The following is a 10,825-nucleotide window of genomic DNA, read 5'->3' on the forward strand; positions in this document are numbered from 1 at the left end:
ATTATGGTAAGGGGCGTTTCATTTCCGACGTGTGCTTGTGGTGTTCGGCCAATCACAGTGCACTGGGTCAGCTGGCCAATCAGAGCGGACTGCGCTTGTCAAAGGAGGGGGCTTTGTAGAAAACGAAGCGTTTGAGAGAGGCGGGGCATAGAGGACCTACAATAATGTACAGTATTTGAAAAATAATGTGTTTTTTGAACATTAAAGCATGTCAACATATTCTGTTACACCAAATACACAAAATAATGATCTTTAAAAAAGCATCATATGACCCCTTTAATCGGAAGCTCCTGGAAGTCTCCCGAACTCTGAGCTTGACTGTATAAATCACTTTCTACGTTTGTTGAATGATAAACAGAAGCTCAGACGTTCTGCTTTCTCCTTTCACAGAAAAAGAAGGCCTGGATCGACGTGGGGGTGAGTAAATTATGCCAAAACTGTCATTTTCCAGCGAATTATCACGTCTTTCAAAGCAAACGTGTTGAAAACATTGCTGGTTCTCCTCATTGAGCAATGTAAGCACACATCAGTTGTCAGACAACTCATTCTCTCCTTTTGTGTGTCACTGTCACAGCAGCTAGCTCAGTTGATCTTTAAGACAGTTACTATGAATATAACAGCTACTGCGGCGAAGAGAGGCAAGAAGACCAGAAAATCCGGTTTGCAAAAGTGTGGAGTCCCTCCCAATGCATCTTTCACAGGTATGTGTGTGTGTTTTCTCTTTATCGCAGATAAATTAGAACTCGACTCCTTTCATGTTGTGATGGTTTGTCATTGTCTTGGGTGTGAGAAACCAATCCAACTGTACAGATGCAATGACTCACTCATTCAGAGGCATCATGGGCTGGGAAGCACACAGAAGAGCAAGGTGTGCTGGTTTTTGGCAGATGATCAGCTATTGGGAAATCGCATTTCTGGGTGGTGGTGACAAACACTGTGAGGAAAGACATTATTGTTTATGATTTCCAGTGAACAGTTGCAGACTATATTCCGCTATTACTTATGAGAAATTGTAGTTGTCTTCCAAGTTGCATTGCAAAAAGTGATTTTCTTATTCAGTATTTTTGTCTTTGTTTTCCAGTACGATTAGATAAAAAGTATATCTACTTGTGAAGCAAAACCAGAAGACATTGAGTCTTGTTTTATGTTAAATTAAAGTGTCCTCCAGAGGCTGTTCCAGAAATGTGGATTAATTATCTTTCCTCCTAAAAAAAAATCAGTTTTCATAAAATTTTAAGCCAATTTATGGAAAAGGCAATTTCATAAAGAATTGTGATGTGTTTATTAGGGCTGCACAATTAATTTAATTTCTAATCGCGATCACAATTATGGATGCCACAATTACGTAATCGTTCAAAGCGGCAATTAATCGTTCAAAGTCCACTTACGTTATTCTGCACGCTTAAGATATGTTTTTTTTTCTTTCTACATGTTATCTTAAGGGTTTTTCCATTGTTTTAGTTTTAGTTTAACATTATAATACCATTCATATTTTTACTTTTTTTTATCATTTAAAGAAGAAACCAATCCGATGTTTAGTTGACATTTGAGGCTTAATACTATTGAAAAGCACTAAAAGTTTTTCAGTTAAGTGTTTTCAGCTTGTTTATTTTCATATAAAAATACGGCATGCAGTTGCATCAGACAACGGTATAAACATCATTCAATGTAAATTGTGATAATCGTAATTAATAATTGCAATTACAATTTCAAGGGAATAATCGACAATTATGATTTTTGTCATAATCGTGCAGCCCTAGTGCTTATGCATTTTTTTTTTTAAAAAAAGCTTATTTTGAAAATATAAATTAAAGATAGTGTAAGAAGCAAACAATATTTTTGAATATAAATATATATTTATTAGAAATATAATTTATTAAGTACTTTAATATATTGGGACAAAAATGGTTTAACCCAAAATATATGCAAAATATTACAGTCAGGCTTCACTATAAACATTATGAATACATAGGGTTAGTGAAATAACCCTAAGTCTAAATCCTTGGCATATTTTTTGCACGGTTGTTAACTAAAACTAAAACCATAAACATTTTTGTTTAAAATAACAAATAAAATAACTGAAATAATTTATTTTAAATTTTACTTTTTAATTTGTTTAAAAAATGTATATTCCAATTAAATAATTATAAGTGATATAAATTAAAATATTAAAAAAATCTTAAACTTAGTTTATTTCAGCTAGTTACAAATGCAACTAATGTTCTCGTTTTCATTTAGTGTAACTTGATGTTCTAAAATCACTCAAATGAAAACTGAAATAAAAACTATATACAGTAGACACGTATTACAAAAAAACTAATAAAAACAAAATTACTAAAATTAAAATGAAGAAATAAATACATTAATATACTTTTATTAAATATTTTAAAAAGTAATACAACTATAATAATATCTCAGTGATACTAAAATAACACTAGTAGCTTGTTAGCTGCATGATTTTGCTTCAGACATGAATGAGACCTCAAATCTCGTGACTTCTATGTGTGCATTTTTCTAAGAAATCAGATGATTTTTTTTTTGTTCTGGTGGATGATAAAGCAGGCGGTAACCGCACTGCAACGCCCTGGCAGCCACCCACAACACCCTAACACTGCGGGGGGGAGTTTTGCCGCTCACGTTTTCATCAGAAAATATGATCTAGTTCTCACATGATTATACTCAGTGTTTAAACCCAGCCGGCGTGTCGCGTATCGTCCTCTATAGCAGCAAAAGTATGCGGCCCGTGAGAGAGTTCAGGTCTGAACGTGTCAAGCTGTGACATGTTTTGCTGAATTTGCACAGTACGCTTAATAAGGCGAGATGTGTAACCCTTTATAGGCAGCATGAGAGAAGCAAAGCCCTTAATTCCTCTTAATCGACCGAAAGGATTTACAGAACCAGAGAATACAAATGTTACCGGATGTTTCCAAAATACGTGGCGTTAGGTGAGATGTTAATCAAGGACAGGCTCTCTGTCCTCTGAAATGAAAACTGCCACTTCTATGTTTTCCCCCCTTGTTCTTTCTTTCCTTCTCTTTTTCTCATCCCGTCACGGTCTGTTGTATTTATTCATGGTTAGTTGGTAAGTAAAGGCGCACTTCGTAAATCTAAGTGCACTCACTGACCTCTCAATGTTGGCCTTCTGTCAAGACATGCAACAAAACCGGAAGTTATCTAGAGCTATGAAAGACATTGACTTTCAATTAGAGCAAGACAAGACATTGAATTAGACACTTCTCTAGAATTGAATTAGACTCATCTGGACAATGTCATTTCTGGAGCTCTGTCGGACGTTAGAACAATGTTCTGCAGCTGTATTTGCAACGCTTCATGTATCGTTCGCACTGGCGGTGATTAAATTGCTCTGTGTTGCCAAATCTCTGTATTTTCGGTTGCTAGTAGGCATTCATACAGCTGGTTAGTCTAATATTATTGATGGGATGCCAACTAACCATATCTTTGCAACTTTGCACACTTTTCTGTTTCAGAGGTTGAATTTTATTAAAGTGGATTTCAACTTTTAGTTTTTTTCCTTTTTGATTAGGATCTCAAAACCACATTTGATCATTTATTTTTGCTATTTGGTGAAATCGTAAATTTGACAAATAAAATCAAAAAATTATTATAATAAATTAATAAAATATTGAAATGAAAATTGAAAATATTGAAATTCAATAATGAATTTTTTTATTATTTTTTTTTTTAATACAAAAATAAATTAAAATTTCAGATTTGAAAGTTTAAAAGTGTGGATCTGGGACAAATAGCAACAACAATATTAATAATATGTTATGATAACTCATAATTTTGTGGTGGATTTACAGATTTTCAAATTGAAGGTGTGGATCTCGAACAAGATTAAAGCTATAATAATAACACCAAAATACATAAAGGGTGTTTATCTCAGATTCCCAATCAATCTTAATTTATTATTAGTTTAATAATAATTTTTTTTTAAATCTTATTTTATTTGTATTATTATCCTACTCCTATTTGGATAATTAATAATAAAATATATAAAATAATGTTATTTAAAAAGTGTTATTAAAAGTAATAAATGCCTATTTATTTATTTATTTCCAAATACGAGTGAAATAACCATAAACTATTTCAATATTTTCTTGCGTTAAATTGATGATTTCTGTAAACATTTTCTATTCACATTTAATCTGTCCCTCAGCTGTGGCGTCACTGTCTCCACAACCAACTATTTTGCCCCAAGTAATGATTTATGTTAGTGTACTTGTTTACCAAGGAGACGTCAGTGTCAGCGAAGAGCTTGAGATGAAATATGAGACATGTGATGCGGGAGGAAATCAGAAGACAAATACAAAAAGTAAATATCCCTGGTGAACAGAATTGCGTTATTGTGCATCATTTCCAGTCAAGCTGTCATTTGTCAAATGATGCCATTTAAGTGTAAAAATAGTATTTAACTGTGTGGATTTAGGATGCGTAAAATTAGGAATAAAATGCTATTTCCACCACAGAATGCATCAAATTAAATAAACTAGTTGCAATGTTTCAAGTGTTTTTTTTCCCCAGCTATTTCATTTTTTAGTGTTTATGTTTGCACAAAAAATGTAGATTCGCTTGATCTAAAAAATGATCAAATACCTGCTACTTTTATTTCCATTTCAGTCCGCTGTTTATTTTAGACATTCTCCAGTCTACAGTATCATTGTGTTTGTCTTTTCCCCTCGGTTTGGCACGAATGCTCTTCTCAAAGATTTTTGCGTGTTATGCTAGGCTAGACCGTACGCTATGCTAACTGACAGAGCCTGTTTTGTGTACTTGGCCTACAGGGTGAGGTCACGCAAATCTGGGGCAAGACAAGGAGGTCAGAGGCAGTTGAACCGAAAGCGTGTGAAGGTGATCTGCCGATACTCGCTGTTTGTGTTTGTCTGTCTGTGTGTGTGGAAGAGGATGAAAGAGGCAAAGCCAGGCCAAGGGTGGGAGGGGAGCTGCGTGTAAACATCCTGCGGGCAACGGGACTCGTCCTGGGAAATATTTGTCTTACACTCTTAAAAATAAAGGTGCTTCACGATGCCATAGAAGAACCTTTTTGACTAAATGGTTCCATAAAGAACCTTTAACATCTAAAGAACCGTTCTGTATCACAAAAGGTTCTTTGTGGCGAAAGAAGGTTCTTCAGATTATAAAAAGGTAAGAAAGAGACGGTTCTTTAAAGAACCTTTGACTGAATGGTTCTTCATGGAACCAAAAATGGTTCTTCTATGGCATCGCTTCAAGAACCTTTTGAAGCACCTTTATTTTTAAGAGTGTAGCTGGTAACACAGAGAGGCAGCCAAAGCCTTCATCTGGCCCTCAGCTATTTTCTCAGAAAATCTGGAGGGACGAAGGACGGAGAGGAGACGGACAGAGAGAGAGTACAGTGATGGGTAAAGAGCAAAGACGTCATTTACAGTGAGAACATGGATGATTTTTGTCTCCACCACTTTGTCACCACAAAATTTTGGGGAAAAAGTGTTTTGTCTTGTGGCATTGGCATATTTTTGTTTCAAACATAAACCAGATAAAAAAAAGCTTAATCATTAACAAGTTTGGAGATTTTCTTTTATGTTTTTGAAAAAAGTCTCTTCTGCTCACCAAGGCTGCATTAATTTGATCAAAAATACAGAAAAAGCAGTAATATTGTGAAATATTATTACAAATTCAAATAACTGTTTTCTATGTGAATATATTGTAAAATGTAATTTATTTCTATAATCAAAGCTGCATTTTCAGCATAAATTCTCCAGTCTTCAGTGTCACGTGATCCGTCAGAAATCATTCTAATATACTGATATGCTGCTCAAGAAACATTTCTTATTATTATCAATGTTGAAAGCTGTGCTCACCAAGGCTGCATTAATTTGATCAAAAATACAGAAAAAGCAGTAATATTGTGAAATATTATTACAAATTCAAATAACTGTTTTCTATGTGAATATATTGTAAAATGTAATTTATTTCTATAATCAAAGCTGCATTTTCAGCATAAATTCTCCAGTCTTCAGTGTCACGTGATCCGTCAGAAATCATTCTAATATACTGATATGCTGCTCAAGAAACATTTCTTATTATTATCAATGTTGAAAGCTGTTTTGATGCTTCATATGTTTTGTGGAAACCATAATAAATGTTTTTCTGGATTTAAGTGTTTTTTATTTCATTTTTTCAGGATCATTGACAAATAAAACTTCAGAAGAACAGCATTTCTTTTATCAGTTTAATCAGTGATGAATAAAATTAATAATAAGCAAGCATTAATTTCTTAAAAAAAAAGAAAAAAAAAACTTTCTGACCCCAAACTTTTGGTAGTGTATATATTCCAAATATCCAATTGAAATAATGTTTTTATATTATATAGGTAAATATTTTATACTACCATGTTTTGCAGTCAAAGTCATTTTAAGCATTTAAATTGTTCAAAAAGATTCATTTCAGGATCAGTTCATCACATAACATTACAATATTGTAAAATTATTGTGCACACTTTAAGGTGCATGTCTGATATTGTGGCAAAGGCCATAAAATAGAAGTAAAAGTACAATTAAGTAAAGTACGTACAATTTCAACTATAGTAAATATTAGGTGTGTAACGATTCACTCGTTTTCTCGATGCATCGATTACAAACCCTGACGATGCATATGCATCGATCTTGAAACATGATTTTTGAATCGTGAATCGTCAATTTCGGACAGTAATCGATTTAAAACGCTAAGAATCGAATGAATCACGATTTCTATAGCGATTCAATGCTTTCAGAATATATACACATTAAATTACTACAAGGAAGTAGTTTTGCTTTTCTGTAGTTTTTCTACCGAAGTCATTACCTGAGCAGTCGAAGGCTGCACATTTATTGCATGGACGGAGCAAAAATGTAAGAGTCTAAAGTATACGCACAGTTCCATTGAATGATACATGTGTTTTAACAATGTCGTTCAACCGAATGTGCGAAGGAAACTGTTAAAATAACCACAGCATTAACAACAACCTTGAAATAAGAGCGTGAGGTTTATCTGATAATCAGATGCATGAAAGTAGCATACGTGTGGACAAGTGCATATATCAGCTGCACAAGATCCTCATTATTAAATTAAACGTGACACAGAGGAGCATGTATTAATTTCCCATGTATGTACTGTATGTCTGTAAGCTCAAGCCCTGTGGCGTAGCTGTTCCTTACACTGATGAAATGACACGATGCATTCCTATTAAACCCAATAAGATTATCTTAGATTATATGAAAAATAATGCTCATGTTCAGTGATATTGTGCTCATATTTGTGTATGCATGTGCTTAGTTAATATGTTGTCAGCTTATAGAGAGCACAGTGGCTGATATAATGTAGATAAATATTTTGAAAACAATTTAATGATAGACAACAATATATAAAATATTTGTAAAATACTCCAAAAAATGTACATCATATATGGATATATATGGATAATGATGCTCATGTTTGGTGAAATGTTGCTTTATTTTTGTATATGAGTTGTCAATATCTAGAGAGCACAGTTGCCAATATAATGCAGATAAATATTTTTAAAACAATTTAATAATAGACAGTGAGATGTAAAATATTTGTGAATGTTATAAATATTTTACATTGTCCATTAAAATCGTAGTATTTATTTATTATTTATTAATTCTTTATTCGAATAGTATTTATTAATATTTTGAATTATCCTTTTTCATATTTTCAGTTTTCATTTTAATTTAAAAAATGTCAATTTTATTATCTTTTTTTAAAAATATTGTCAATAAATTGACTTTATTTTTATTTTAGTTTTGGTTTTACTAAGGCAACGTTTCTAATTTTCATTTAGTTTTCATTTTTTATGTTTAGGTTTTTAATCTTATTAATATGAAAAAGATATTCAGAAAAATATGCAAAATATATTTCAGTGTAACAGAAACTGGATGGGATGTCTTGGATATACTTGGGATAAATTTGTCCTCATTTGTAAAAAAATAAATATATATATATATATATATATGTGTGTGTGTGTGTAAATGGTGTTTTTTTTTTTTTCAAAATTGCAACGTTTTCTATAGAGTCAATAAGAGTCAGTTCTTAATGTAATTATTGCACAGTATTCTACAGTATTGTACAGTGATATAGTGCTGTAAGTCATTCTCAGTTTGCGCCTAAAAATTTGCCTTCTTAATCATTTTAAATAACATATTCCTTGAAATTATTTGCAGTTTATTCTTTGGAAAGGTTTTTGGTCAATCACTCTTCATTGGCTATTTGCTATTGATATTTACCAAGGCAAATATCACTTACTTTTCTTACAGAGTTCATGTAGAAATCTAGTTGTAACCTCTGTGTTGTACTGAGCCATTTTAAGACAATGCTGAGCTGGAGAGAGACGTGTTTAAACACGCAGGGTTTCACTGGAGGAAAAGGGACAGAATGGAAGAAATTAACACACACACACACACACACACACACACACACGCGCTACATGATTAAGCAGGCCGTTTTTTATTTACAGGGTTTATTGCAACAAGTCAGTATAGTTTTTTTTACTGTGACTAATTTTAATATTTTCACTTTCTCATAATATCGTCTTTATGTCCTAAACATATGCATCTTTCGCCGAGCATGAATTGACGTTCAAGGAAGCAAACCAAGCCAATTTATCACAATTTGTCTCTTCTAATCGTTCTCATCTGGAGTGCAGCAGCACTTGCGCTTTTCGCAATAGTGCATGCCATAACATCGTCCCTGACTCATTTTTATGACAGGAAAATGTCATAGAACTGAATCTCATAGACAGTAGAGTAGAAACTTAAGTCTCATTGCATGCTTGTGATGTCGAGCTGGGTGTTAAATAACACAAGTAACACATATCCACTACTGTTACAGATATGGCAAGTGCAACAGCTTCTATTTACATTATGATTCTGTTGTTTGTTATACTAATATTGATATTAGAGAGGCTTTAAGTACAGGCTTAAAGGAAATGAAAATGAAAAATGAAAATTTGCTGAAAATGTGCTCACCCTCAGGTCATCCAAGATGTAGATGAGTTTGTTTCTTCATCAGATTTGGAGAAATGTAGCATTGCATCAGTGTCTCAGCAATGGATGCTCTGCAGTGAATGGGTGCCGTCAGAATGAGAGTCCAAACAGCTGATAAAAACATCACAAGTAATCCACACCACTCCAGTACATCAGTTAATGTCTTGCAAAAAGTTGCGTGTTTGTAAGAAACAAATCCATCGAGACATTTTTAACCCCATAATCCATAATAATGAAAATGTCCATCTCCTGTTGTCTCTCACATCAAAATCCACCCACATATTTGTCTAGATCTGTTTTGGACTGTTTTGGCTTGATCTGTGCAGACTTCTCTCCTGATTCAGAAAAGACCACTTTTAAAAGACCACATCACTGGAGGAAGCGTTATTATGGATTCGTATTTTAGCTGGAAGCAACAGTTTGAATTTTTAAATGTCTTGATGGATTTCTTTCTCACAAGTATGCAACTTCTCAAGACGTTAATTGATGGACTGGAGTGGTGTGGATTATTGTGATGTTTTTATCAGCTGTTTGGACTCTCATTCTGACGGCACCCATTCACTGCAGAGCATCCATTGGTGAGCAAGTGATGGAATGCTACATTTCTCCAAATCTGATGAAGAAACAAACTCATCTACATCTCAGATGGCCTGAGGGCGAGTACATTTTCAGAAAATGTAAATTTTTGGGGGTGGACTTTTCTGTTAATTTAATATTTTTTCCCAAAATGATAATTGTGTTCTACTCGGTCTACTGATTTTCTTAGTATGTACAGGTAGTGTTTTGATGGCGCATTTTTATTTTTGGTGGACTATTCATTTAAATGATTGCTGGAACAGAATGTATCTTTGTGTTGTTTGAAATGTACAGCTACCACGTCTGACATACAAGCCCTTTTACGCTCTGTGAGTGGAAGGGGGGCATATTATGCAAGATCCTGTGGTGTTGGAAGGGCAAATTACATCGCTGTCTCTTCCAGTGAGCATCACATTGTCACACACACTGCTGTCCTTCCCCAGAGCTCACTGTAACCCTGAAGAACACACACACACACACACACACACTACTTATCGGCACAGAGCAGTCATTGCACACCATAAAACACTATTTCTGTTAAAGTGTAATGGAGTAAGACAGGCTGGTTACACTCTTGGAGGACTAACATGATGAAGAACTTTACCACCAGAGTAGTTTGGATGTCACAAAACCTTTGTTTAATCGCCAGTAAGGCTTAAAAAGGAACAATCCACCAAATCAGAGCAATCTGGACCAAAACCTTGTGCACAGCCTTGTTTTTTTACTCCCTACATATGCAGTTACCTTCAAAGGCAGCATTCTAGCTAATGCAATCTCTTTAGTAAGGGTCTAGGATTTGGAATATTGTTAGGCATTGAGATAAAAAAAATATATATTACAGAAATATTGGGTAAAATATTTTATAACTACAAATACAGTTTTAGTTACTAAAATTTAGATTTAGATATAAGAATATTTAAAAATATTTTGTATTTTTCATTTTCATTTTAGTTAAAGTTTTAGTCATTTTTTTGGTGTGTTTTTGTCATCTTTATTTTTATTTTTAAAAAACATTATTATTTTTTTTAAATAAAAATATGTAGTCTATGTAGTTTTTAGTTTTTATTCATTTCTATTTCAATTTTAGTTTTAGTTGTTTTAATGCATCAAGTTAAACTACATGAAAATTAGATTTTTTTAAATTTCTGCTTACATTTATTTTATAGCATGTAACAAAAATTTTATTATTAATTTAAATTGTATGTAAC

General features: G+C 33.2%; 1 long non-coding RNA gene across 3 annotated transcripts in view; it reads left to right on the plus strand.

The window, feature by feature from the left end:
• The window catches only part of LOC107740289 (uncharacterized), a 22,715-nt gene that overhangs the window by 1,511 nt on the left and 10,379 nt on the right, over positions 1-10,825 (plus strand). Inside the window, exons 2-3 of one of the 3 annotated variants that reach the window (XR_001640071.1) lie at positions 391-417; positions 575-701. This is a non-coding gene — a long non-coding RNA (uncharacterized LOC107740289). Of the gene's footprint in view, positions 1-245; positions 418-574; positions 702-10,825 lie in introns of those variants that run through there. The other 2 variants (XR_001640073.1, XR_001640072.1) reach the window with 2 other exon arrangements.

The sequence above is a fragment of the Sinocyclocheilus rhinocerous genome, unplaced genomic scaffold (assembly GCF_001515625.1).
Source record: "Sinocyclocheilus rhinocerous isolate Xijiao unplaced genomic scaffold, SAMN03320098_v1.1 scaffold795, whole genome shotgun sequence".
In the NCBI taxonomy this organism is placed as follows: Eukaryota; Metazoa; Chordata; class Actinopteri; order Cypriniformes; family Cyprinidae; genus Sinocyclocheilus; species Sinocyclocheilus rhinocerous.